Source organism: Manihot esculenta, chromosome 5 (genome assembly GCF_001659605.2).
Source record: "Manihot esculenta cultivar AM560-2 chromosome 5, M.esculenta_v8, whole genome shotgun sequence".
In the NCBI taxonomy this organism is placed as follows: Eukaryota; Viridiplantae; Streptophyta; class Magnoliopsida; order Malpighiales; family Euphorbiaceae; genus Manihot; species Manihot esculenta.
The window spans coordinates 12,831,811-12,843,953 of record NC_035165.2 but is presented as its reverse complement, the minus strand read 5'-3'; positions in this window follow the sequence as shown (position 1 = coordinate 12,843,953).

The following is a 12,143-nucleotide window of genomic DNA, read 5'->3' as shown; positions in this document are numbered from 1 at the left end:
ACAAAAAGGTGAAGCCATGGCCCTGATCCGAAGTCACTCACCGACCTTCGCATGGAAGCCCTCAGACATGCCGGGAATTGACCCCAAAGTAATGACACACCAATTGAATGTCCTCCCCGAGGCCAGACCAGTAAAGCAAAAGAAGAGAGTAGTGGGAAGAGAGAAGCAGCAGGCTACCCAGGAAGAGGTGCAGAAGCTAGAAGAGGCAGGCTTTATTAGGGAGGTTATGTACCCACAGTGGTTGGCAAATCCTGTGTTAGTCAAAAAAGCCAATGGCAAATACAGGATGTGTATAGATTTTACCGACCTGAATAAGGCCTGCCCTAAAGATTGTTACCCCCTTCCCGATATTAATAAGATGGTCGACTCAACGGCTGGTTTTGATTATATGTCTTCTTTGGATGCTATGTCTGGTTACCACCAAATCCCAATGGAAAAAACGGATGAGGAGAAGACCTCATTTATAACTGAAGACGGGACTTACTGCTACAGAGCTATGCCCTTCGGATTAAGAAACGCCGGGGCAACTTACCAACGATTAATGAATAAAATCTTTAAAAACCAGATCGGCAGGAATGTAGAAGTGTATGTGGATGACATGGTGGTTAAAAGTTCAACCTTTCAACAACATATAACGGATTTAAGGGAGATATTTGGGGTGTTAGATCAATACAGGATGAAGCTGAATCCAGCAAAGTGCGCTTTCTTCATCAGGGGAGGAAAATTCTTGGGGTACATGGTGAGTGGAAAAGGCATTGAACCCAATCCGGAGAAAGTGGAAGCCATATTGAATATGCCAGAGCCGACCTGTGTAAGGGACGTCCAGAGATTAACCGGGAGAGTAGTGGCGCTTCATCGATTTATGTCGAGGTCGGCAGAAAAGTGTTTGCCATTCTTCAAAAAATTGAGGAAGGTCCCGAATTTTGAATGGACAGAAGACTGCCAAAAAGCCTTCACAGAGCTTAAGGAATACCTCAGCTCACCTCACGTGCTCAGCAGCCCCGTAAAAGGGGAAGAACTCTTGATATACTTGGCAGCCTCAGAGCAAGCAGTTAGCGCAGTACTAGTAAGAGTGGAAGACGGGGAGCAGAAACCTGTTTTCTACGTCAGCAAGGTACTCAGAGATACTGAGGTCAGATACTCGAACATTGAAAAATTGGCGTATGCCTTGTTGTTAGCAGTCCGAAAATTCAAAGTTTATCTGGAAGGCCACCAAGGAGTTGTGATGACGGACCAACCGTTAAAGAAGATCCTATGTAGGCCGGAAACTTCAGGACGGATGTTAGCATGGTCCGTGGAAATCAGCCCTTACTGTCTGGAGTACCGACCTCGGACAGCTATAAAATCTCAAGCGCTGGCTGACTTCATAGCAGAATGCTCATTCAACAAGGAGAAGGAAGGATCATCCTCGGAGATACCAAGCAAAGAAGGAGAGGGAGAGCTTTCCCAAGAGTCCAGCTGGAAGCTATATGTAGACGGAGCATCAGGCTCTGAGGGCAGTGGCGCTGGGATAATACTTAAGGGGCCGGAGGGCTTCAAAGTATGTTATGCCTTACGGCTAGAATTCAAAGCTTCTAATAATGTGGCCGAATATGAAGCCTTGGTGAACGGAATGTTGGTAGCTTTGGAAATAGGGGTAACCGACCTCGAAGTAAATAGTGACTCTCAGCTGGTGATCAACCAGGTGACGGGAATATATCAGGCCAGAGATCCCATCATGCAGAGTTATCTTGATAAAGTAAAAGCTGTGGAAGCCGACCTCACGAGCCGAGGAGTATTTACGAGATTTCAGAGGATACCTCGAGATGAAAATGAGGAGGCAGACCTGCTTAGTCGGCTGACCAAAGAAGAGTTAGAGCAGCTCCCTGATGAAGTCTACATACAGCATGTCAGCACACCTGCTTTCAAGAAGATAAACACAGTACTACAGGTGGAGCAGAGCCCAACTTGGATGACTCCATACTTGAGATACTTGGAAAAGGGCGAACTCCCCGAAGATAAAGTCGAAGCCAAAAAGATAGCAGCTCGAGCTGCCAATTACCAAGTAATAAGGGGAACTTTATACAGAAAAGGGAAATCCAGCCCATGGCTCCGGTGTGTGAGTCCGGAAGAAGCCGCAAAGGTAATGGAGGAAATACATAGAGGCCTATGTGGGGCTCACGAGGGAGCAGGGACATTAGCTAACAAAATATTCAGGCAAGGATACTACTGGCCCACTGTTAAAAAAGAAGCAGAAGAGTTTGTCCGGAGGTGTGACGTATGTCAGAGATTTGCTAATGCCATCAGGACCCCTGCCACTCCTCAAGCAAGCATATCCAGTCCATGGCCTTTCTCACAATGGGGAATTGACATCCTAGGACCTTTCCCCAAGACTACGGGGCAAAGGAAATTCGTAGTGGTGGCTATGGAATATTTTTTGAAATGGCCAGAGGCAGAAGCAATAGCCACAATCACAGCTCGCAAAATGATAGATTTCGTATGGGGGCATATCATCTGCAGATTTGGCATACCAAGAGTACTTATCTCAGACAACGGCAGACAATTTGACTGCAGCACTTTCAGAGCCTTCACGGCGAACATGGGCATATGGCATAAGTTCTCCTCCGTGGCTCATCCTCAGACTAATGGCCAAACGGAAGTCACTAATAGAGCTATCCTTCAAGGATTAAAGAAACGGCTGAATGGCGCAAAGGAGAATTGGGCAGAAGAGCTCAATAGCACTCTATGGGCACTCCGAACCACTCCCAGAGCGCCCACTCAAGAAACCCCGTTTGCACTTGCTTATGGCACAGAGGCTGTAGTCCCAGTTGAATTGCAGATCCCCACTCATCGAGTTCAATTCGTTAGTGAGAACGCTAATGGGGACAAATTAAGGAGCAACCTAGATGCTCTTGAAAAAGTTAGGGAAGACGCCCAAGTCCGAACTGCTGCTTACCAACAACGAGCAGCAAGATATTACAATCAAAAGGTCAGAGAAAGAAGCTTGAAGGTGGGAGACCTGACTTTAAGAAACCTGGAAGCTACTGGAAAAAGAGCAGCTGCAGGCAAACTAGCACCGACCTGGGAAGGTCCATTCAAGGTGACAAAAGTGGTTAAGCCCGGGGTATACCGAATTGAAGATATGCAAGGAAACCCCGAGCCCCATGCTTGGAACATCCAGCACTTAAAAAGGTATTTTCCTTGAAATATTTGTAAAGAAAAAACACCGTATTTTGACAAATATGAATAAATGAAAATTGTTTATACAATGTAATTATCTTTGTGAAAAAACATTTTTCATGATAAAAAGAACAGGGCTCAGAAAGATCCCTCGCAAACAAGACCTCAGTTGGGCACAAAAACCAGCTGAGATGACGAAGCGACAGTAAGGCCAATGAGCCTGAATTTTGTACAAACAACCGGCGAGGCCCCGAGGTCGTCCCAGAAATTCAAAGACAAAACAGGATCCCGTAAGATCTCCTGGAAATAAAAAACCGGCGAGGCCCCGAGGTCGTCCCGGAAATTCAAAAACAAAACAGGATCCCGTAAGATCTCCTGGAAACAAAAACAACCGGCGAGGCCCTGAGGTCGTCCCGAAAATTCAAAGAAAAAACAGGATCCCGTAAGATCTCCTGGAAACAAAAAACCGGCGAGGCCCCGAGGTCGTCCCGGAAATTCAAAGACAAAACAGGATCCCGTAAGATCTCCTGGAAACAAAAAAAAACCGGCGAGGCCCCGAGGTCGTCCCGGAAATTCAAAGACAAAACAGGATCCCGTAAGATCTCCTGGAAACAAAAACAACCGGCGAGGCCCCGAGGTCGTCCCGGAAATTCAAAGAAAAAACAGGATCCCGTAAGATCTCCTGGAAACAAAAAACCGGCGAGGCCCCGAGGTCGTCCCGGAAATTCAAAGACAAAACAGGATCCCGTAAAATCTCCTGGAAACAAAAACAACCGGCGAGGCCCCGAGGTCGTCCCGGAAATTCAAAGAAAAAACAGGATCCCGTAAGATCTCCTGGAAACAAAAACAACCGGCGAGGCCCCGAGGTCGTCCCGGAAATTCAAAGCAAAAACAGGATCCCGTAAGATCTCCTGGAAACAAAAACAACTGGCGAGGCCCCGAGGTCGTCCCGGAAATTCAAAGAACAAACAGGATCCCGTAAGATCTCCTGGAAACAAAAAACCGGCGAGGCCCCGAGGTCGTCCCGGAACAACTTATAAAATCCAATTCCGACCTCGGACAGAGAAAAGCCCAGAGCCTAAAAAAAAAAAAAAAAAAAAAAAAAAAGAAAAAAAAAAGAAAAAAGGGGGACCGAGCTCCCAGCTCGACCAAACTTATATTCTTACGACACTCAAGGTCGAGCTCCCAGCACGGACTGATGATTCGCAAAGGCCCAAGACCGAGCTCTCAACTCGGGTAGACTTATATCCTTAAAGGATCCAGATACGAAGGCCAAAAAGAACGGCCGAGCTCCCTCCATAGCAGGACGCATAAATGAAGATATCCTTAGAAGGATAAAAAAGGCTATAATCAAAGCCTAAATCAGTTTATCTGAAGCAAATATACGAAGTCACAGCGCAGAAAGCAGGACTAAAAGCCAAAAACTGACATGATAATTGTCATTAAAAAGGTACGAGACTTGATCTCCCAAATCATCAGCTAAGAGCTGAGCTCGCAAATTCAGAGCTCCTAAATGAAATTATATAGTTTACATCACAAATACGAAGAGTAGGGATAAATGTCAAGAAATATGAAAAACAAGAAAGAAACTAATATTGCATTACTGACTATTACAATTTATTTCTCCGGCGAGGAAGGAGGATAAATAGTCCTTAAAGGACTTACATCAGTAAGTACACCCTCGCCTGCATTATCTCTATTTACAGCCATCCCCGAAGGAAGCTCGGTGTCCCTGGGGCCAGAGCTCTCAACATTAATAGCAGGGGCCACTTCTGACCTAGGGTGGAGGCCGTCTTTCTCAGAATCAAGATCATCTTCCTCCGACCCTACCTCAGATTCCTCTGACGAAGACTTAGATGGCCGGTCTATGTTCCTCCGAGAATCTCCTCGGGGCAAAGGGCAATCATCCTCCCCGTATAGCACTGACTCGCCATCTGAGTCCACTTCGCGCCTCCGAAGCTCGGCCAAAGGAACATCAGGAGCCTGTCTAGCTTCTCTCAAACCGCGATTGTAGCCAGTTACATACATGCGGTAGGCCTTATCAAGAATAGCCTTTTTCATCTCACCAGAAGCTTTATACTCATCAAGGTGTTCTTCACAAGCCTCAGCCACAAATTCCTTAAACTCAGAAGAGTCTTTGTAGTCCTGAAGATGAGCTTCACAGGCCTGATCAATCTTAACCTTCAGCTCATCAGACTCCTGATACTCCGCTATATACTGTTCACGCTTCAGCTGAACCTTCCCTTCGGCATACTTTACCACCTCAAGCAGGGCTAAACATTTACGTTCCAAAACCCTGACTTCATTTTTCAGCTGTTGTTGGCGAAGGTTGAACTCTTTAGCCGATGAAGACAGATCTTTGATACGTTCAGAACTTGTGCCCAATTCCTGCTCAAGGACCTCCACCCGGGCTAGGGCACTTTCCTTCTGAGCCTTCACCTCACTCAGGTGAGCTTGAAGCCCCTCAAAATCAGCCTTTAAGGCCTCATGTTGGCGCTGGACCTCGGCTTTTTGGCCAACAGCCTCATCCCTCTCCTGAAGGGCCGTTGTCATAGAGGACAGCTGTTTTACAACCTCTACACAACGAGCTTCCACTTCAGCTGCCCTCTCATCAGACTCCTGGAGAACCCTGCGAGTACGAGACAGCTCTGATTCCAGGGATTTGCTATGCTCCGTCGCCTCAACCGCTCTGTCCTCAGCTCTTTTAGAGGTTTCCAGTGCAGAATGTAACTCCACCTGGAGAGACTGGATCTGCTCCCGGGCGGCTGCCAGGTGGCCCCTCGCGTCGCTGGTGGCAGTCAGGTTTTCATCGCGACGCGCTTCTTCGATCCGGCGGTCCACGGACTCCCGGAGAGAGAGGTCACGGGCATCCACCTCCATAACCAGGCCTAACATCTAGTACGGAAGAACAATTGTCAAGAAAAGAAACGAAGTAAACTCAAAGAGAAGTGAAAAGAAAAAATAACTTACCATCAGAAGCATTTCTCCAATCGTAGATCCGAGCTCCTCACGAGAGCGAGATTGGAAGGACACCTGCTCCTTGGTAGAACTGGCCAATTGACCAGTCAGGGACAGAAGACGGGGATCCGAAGCCTCTGTTATCCCGCCGAACATCCGCTCCCGGAGAAGTGCGGCAACAGCAGAGGCCGGAGACTCAGAGGAAATGCTTGACAGGTCCAGAATGCTGTCAGTAGGGGACGACGAAGGAACAGAAGAAACACCCTTCCCCTTCCCAATGGTAGAAAGAGGTGGAGAAGGACCCGCAGCAGTCTTGGATTTCTTCCGAGCAGGAGATGGGACAGGCGTTCCAGAAGGGGTCGGACGCTTGCCTCCAGTCTTTGAGGGGACACCCTCAGATCCCTCGGGCTCAGTCCTCACAGGGGCAGGAGCACCTTCACCAGAAACCTCCGGGCTTTGATCCTCTAGGAGGATGATCTCCATCCCTGTCCCAGAGGCCGCCTTACCTTCAACAGGGGACTTAAGTTTCCCCCCTAACACCTCCTCAGTAGAATGGACGGCACCCTGCCCCACTTGTTTAGTAGCTTGGGTCTGCTCCACAACAGCTAGGGAAGTTTCCCTCACGACCTCTGAGGTTGAGCTCGACCCGCCATGGCCAGATGTCCGAGCTGATTTAATGCTGCGAGAGCTCGGCTTGGAAGTCCGCGAAGAGGCTTTGACAAGAGGTCGGCTGATCTTCTTGGAAGAAGCGGCCTGAGCCAGCTCTGCAGCAATCTCAGTTACAGAGCGCCCATCCCCAAAGGCGTCAAAAATTGCATGCATGTTCTCCCGAGACAGGTCAAAATTCTTAGGGAATTTGATGCTATCCATTCTAACCTCGGAAGCTGCGAGAAACAAGAAGTTATAAAGAGTCAGCATACTTCCTGATATCATGAGCAAAGAAAAAAAAAAAAAAAACAAACAGAATAACCGAACAAAGCACTATACCCGTGTCCTGGATATCCCTAAGGTTTGACGCAGACATACACTTCTCGACATCATACTTCCTCTCAACGGAAGTCAGTCGAAGCAGCCCAACCTGCTCGATAAGACTCAATTCGGGCAGATCGTTGCAGCCCGGAAAGATCTCCCCCCACCTCAGGTCCACATCCCACGATCGGCAGGACCCTAATTTCAACTCCGCCACAAGGAAATTCTCTACCCATCCCTTTATAGAATCCTTGTAGCCCGTAAGAATAGACAGCCCATTACGGGGGGAAAAGTAATAGAAGTTTTGCTTCGCCCTAACCAGGCGGAAAAAAGTGACAAACAGACAGGCCGTAGGAGCGAAACCCCAACCCAGACAGATAGACTCGAAACAGGACATGAATAAAATGGAATTTGGGGACAACATTCGAGGAGTTACCCCAACGTATTCAAAAACCTCAACAAAGAAAGGGGTAAAAGGAAGCGGTAGACCAAATTCCCTCTGCTTCAGGAAAAACACTATACTACGAACCTCTTGGGGATCTACTAAACCAGGAGGGCGAGGGTAAGGAAGAACTATCCTCTCATTTGGAAGAGGTGCTCGAATAAGATACAACGGAGTATCTAAAAGCCTCCGGGAAATGTGATTAGTTATGTTGGAAGGGGTAATATGCGACTCAAGGTCAAAAACATCAGGAAGCTTTAAACTTGCCATAGAAGAACAAGGAAGCGTACCTGAGAACACGATGGGATGAAAGAAGAGACGTAGAAGGAATTGCAGGAAGACAGAGAGCAACCAAGCGCTAGTTCTTCAAAGGACAAAAGGAATTCGAAAAGAAAGAAAGAAAGGCTATTATGAGGCAAAGCGTCGATACTGAACAGTTTTGTCTTGGAGCGGTGCGATCATTAATTGTTCTCGAAGTTTACCCTCTCGACGGTTAGGTAACAACCGACGAGACGGTAAAGGGGCAAAAGGATGATCGCTGGGCTTCTTTACATCTATCAAGGGCCAAGTATACGATGACAGTCCATCATTTAAGAGCCCATTTGCCACCCACATAATACAGGCCCAACTCATCAGTTAGAGCAACTTAGCCTACTACTTTACCATCCCTATAGTAAATGCCGAGGAAACAGAGGGGCAAGTCATGAAAAGACTCAAAAGTACAAGCAAATGGGAGCATGATAAAGGTCAGACTTGCGCATCACTCAAAAAGTTATAAGATTTGACCCACCGCTACTAAACAAAGGGTGGGAGATCGGAAAGAAGCGTCAAAAGCACCTCGGAGTCATACAAAGCTGAGAGCTTAGAGTTCAACTCATCAGAAGCCGAGCTCAGAGGTCGGATTAATCCAGCTCGGACAGCATGACTTGAGAGCTCGGCCAGCTAAAGGAAACTCAGAGCTCATTTCACTAAGCAAAGACAGAACTCTCAGGTCGGTCAGTTCAGCTCGGACAACATGACCTGAGAGCCCGGACGGATGAAGGAGACTCAAAGCTCAATTCATCGAAATAAAGACCGAGCTCACAGGTCGGTCAGACAGTCCAGTTCGAAAACTTGAAAGCCCAGTTGACTAAGTGGATCCGGAGTTCAACTCATCAGAGCTCGCAGATAGGTTAGATTAGCTCGGGAAAAAGCAGGACAGAGCTCAGTTGGTTAAAATTATAAGGCGAGCAATCTGAAGTATTTCACACATGATAAAAAGAGAACAGCTTAAGCATGAGAGCAAAACAAGAACTTCATTAAAAGAAAAGCACATTACAGCACGTTACAAAGGCCTACACCACGGGATGAAAGACTATCCTTAAAGAATTTACATATCCAGATACTTCCTCATCTACGACTATCACCTACCCTATTATTCTAGTCTCCAGCTCGGAGGACTTCTCGTAGCTCGGAATGAGAGTTTCTCAGAAAAGGCCAAGATCTGTCTCGCTATTACAGGGGAACTGAACAAGTTGATTCCCATAAGCATTTCTCACTGTTCCCCTGGGCGAACGTCCGGTTACCCAAATGTGATGCACGGTACATTCGAACAAGCTCAGATATGGTATGCCGACCGTGCACCACACATGAAAAACATAAGTCTTCGAGGCTATGGCCCCGAAGAGATCGTGAAGTACACATTCGAAAAAATCGCTGGAGACCTGACTGAGTGCAGCAGATCCCAGCCTCACGTAATACTGGTACTTCACATCAAAAGGAACAACGAGCTGAGCGCCGGCGCCACTCCCATTTATATCAAAAGAGGACAACAGGGGCATCGAGGAAATTCCCTTTTTCTCTGCGGAAAAAGGCGAAGTTAGAGCGAACCCCTCAACAGCCCAGACCTTCTCTGGAGCCCGGACAACAAGCAGAGGAGGAGGCCGGCCAGACGGCCTGGGTAAAGCAGTTTCAGCAGCTTCCCGAATGGTCCCACCTTTCAACTGCCATACCAGAAGGATCTTCAAAGCACCATCCAGACGCCTTAGAGGTAACATCAAATTTTCTAGAATTTTGAGCTGACCCATTTTTATTTCAGGAACTGCAAAAAGTTTCAAAACAGAGAAGTCAGAAACAGTCCTCCCTTAAGATGATAAGAGCAAAATCAAAACAAACCTCTGAGGCACAAGGCAATCTGTTTGAAGAAGGCGTCGAATAGACCTGCCACAGATAAAACAAGAATTTCTCATTTCAACAGAAGGCTCAAGAATGAAGAAAAGCTGGCGCTGATATATACTTGGAGCCTGTGGACTTAGTACGGGGCAGAGCTACACTAGACTCTAAGCCAGCGATATCAGATTCTTAAAAGGTATTCACGGAAAAGGAAAGAAAGGAGATGTCCAGATAATGATGACAAGAAAGTAAAGGCGGCAGAGGACAAGAAGAATAGAGAAAAGACAGAAAGAGGAAAGAGCAGATAGAATTCAGAAACTGCGCAACGACTGAAAGATGAAAGGATGTTATTAAGGCACCTGAACCCGAACAGACGTAATCATAATAGTTCTTGGTATTCACCCCCTCGGCAGTTGGAGCAATAACTGCCGAGAAGGTGAAGGGGCAATTGATGACCGCTGAATTCCTTCACCCCGGACCAGGGGCTTGACCACAGCCCAAGGCCCATGACGTAGAGGCCCACACACCTGATACATATAACAATCATGGCTCATCCAACCTTCAAGGCCGGGCTCGACCCATCTTCCTCACTCAAACCGGCCCGGCCCGCACGAAGCAGGCCCTCTCCACTCAGGCTTAGCATCCGGCCCAACTCTCAGCCCAGTCCAGGATCCAGAATGATATTCACCAGACAGCCTGGCAGATCCGCTCGAACGTACGCATGAGGAGAATCAGAGGCCGTTACGCATGGAGCAGGCGGCTGATACCCTAGTACCTCCGAATCCGGATGGCAGAGACGCGTGGCCCAATCCTAGAGAAACCTTTACACGTCACCAGCAAGCAAGATAATGTATAAAAGAGGAGACCCCTCCTCAGAAAGCTTAAGCCTTATTCAGTAATACAAAATCCTTGTAAAACCTTATTCCATTGGATCTCGGATCATCAATACCTATCATTAGGGTGAATCTGAATCTGCCAATATCCTGATTTCATATTAAATTTACTAAAAATATTTGCATTAAATAACCTATTTAAAAGATCTTTTTTTATTAGGAATTGGATACCTAATCCATTTTAATGTTGTATTTAATGGTTTATAATTTATAACTAACCTTGGTGTATCTCTTTCTATTTCTGCACTTTTATTAACATAAAATGTTGTACATGACCAGGGACTTCTTGATTTACTTATTAATTTTTTATCTTCTAACTCTTTTATTTCTTTTTTATAATGTTCCATTAATTTTGGTGCCATCTGGATGGGTCTAGCCTTAGTTGAAATAGTTTTTTCATCAAAACCTTCTTCATAAGGCAGGTCTACTATATGTTGTCTCCTATTCCAGAAAGCATTAGGGTGATCTGCACATAATTCCTTTTCCATATGCTCTCTTAAATTCTTTATCTTCTCTTTTATATTTTCTTTTTCTAACTGAGTTTTAATCCTATTAAAATGTATATTATTCTTTAAATCCTTTAAATTTTCTGATTTAGATTTTATTATGGAATTTATTTCCATTGTTCTAATGGAATGTGCCTTGATCAGATTTAAATTTTTTCTCTTAGGCTTTTCTACAAAGTCCATTTTAATCATTTTACCATTTGTTTTAATTTCTATACAATCCTCTTTTACCAAATAAGGTGTTATTAGATTTATAAACGGGGTTCATAGTATTACTGTGTGATTTATCTGTTGTGATAATAAGAGTACAGTTTTTATTTCTAAATCATGATTTATAATTAATGCTTTTATCTTTCCTAAGATATTTAGACTAGTTTTATTTGCTGTTTTTAATTTTTCTTTAGATAGTATTTATATTAAAGTCTTCTGATAATTTAATTGTTAATTTTATCAAATATTTTCTAGAAGTTATTTCCTGTAGTAATAATATAAAATTATTATCTATCCCTTCACTTTCTAACTGATTTATTTTATCATCTTCTTCCTCATCCTCATTCTCCTCATTAGTTGAAGATGATTCAGAAATTAATTGTTCTTCTAAAAATTTTATTTTCTTTGAATCCTTCTGAAGCTGATTCCTTAATTCTTTTACTTCACTTTTTATTATCCTGATTTCCTTTTGCAAATCTTCTATAGATGCTGTCTCCTTTGGATTTTTGTTTTTACTTAATATTTTAGTTAAATCATAAGTCTGTTTTTCTATTTTAGGAATGGTGTTTTTAACTTCTTCCGATTCATCAAAATTTTTAATTAATTTTTTAAGAAATTTTTCTTTAGTTGTACTATCTTCTATACTGTTTACTAATTCCAATCATGAACTCTCTTCTTTAGTTAAAACATTTATTGAATTTTCTGATGAGTTAGTTCCTAACTCATCAATCTGGTTCTTATTTTCTGAAAGATCTAAGTTTATGAGTCTATATATAATTCCTAAACTTTATTTATTATTTCTTCATCTAAACCTAACTCATTTAATTTTTTATTAAACTTATAAAACTTAGACGT